Below are 859 nucleotides of genomic sequence, written 5' to 3'. Positions count from 1 at the left end.
GGGAAAGGGGGTGGGTGGGTCTGGTGTCTGTATAGGGCGGGTGGGTCTGAGTGGGCTTGGGTGGGATGGGGTTGGATTGGATTACCACATCACACTCCGTGTTCTTTCTTTTCTTCCTCTTCTTCCTTCTACTCTCTGCTATTGCCCATTCTTCCTCCTTTCCTCCATCTTTCTTTTCTTCCTCTCTTTTCTCCTCCGTCTCCACAACTGGTTTGTCTGTTGTTTCATCTATTCTTTTCTTCTGTAGAGGGCAGTGTGCTCTAATGTGGCCCTTTTGGCCACATTTAAAACAATGTGAGATTCTGCCCTCCACCCACACTCTGAACACTATTTCTCCCAGCGTCACGGTCTCTGCTAAACTTTCTAGTTGCTTCTCATCCGCCTGCAGGATGAGATCCAGTGATTTCCCTCTCCATCCTCCTTCTTCCGTTTCCGTGGCTTGGAGGACAGCCACCTCCTCACTTCCAACGAGGACGGCTGCCGTGACCCAAGCCACTTCAATATCAGGTGGGATTGCTTCCACCCTTACCTTGGAAGTCTTTCTTCCAAGATATGTGGGGAGAAGCACCACCTCTTCCGTCCTCGCCACAACATTCGCCAGCCTCCTCCACTGTCCTAAACTGGACGACCACTGTCCTGTATTTACTTCCCTTGGTCATGTACACCATTTGCTTTGACTGCTTCCTCAGCGCTTTTTCTATTTCCGCCTCCACTTGTTCAGCCCTTTTGCTCTTTAGCGGGTACACCTTATAGGTGATAGTTTTCCTCTCCATTTGCTCCATGATTCTTTTAGGGGGCAACAACTTCACGTCACCACCCACCTTCTGCGTCATTTTTCCATCTTCCTTTAGTTCAGCCA

This window comes from Octopus bimaculoides, chromosome 15, assembly GCF_001194135.2.
Source record: "Octopus bimaculoides isolate UCB-OBI-ISO-001 chromosome 15, ASM119413v2, whole genome shotgun sequence".
Classification (NCBI taxonomy): Eukaryota; Metazoa; Mollusca; class Cephalopoda; order Octopoda; family Octopodidae; genus Octopus; species Octopus bimaculoides.
This window is presented reverse-complemented; position numbering follows the sequence as displayed.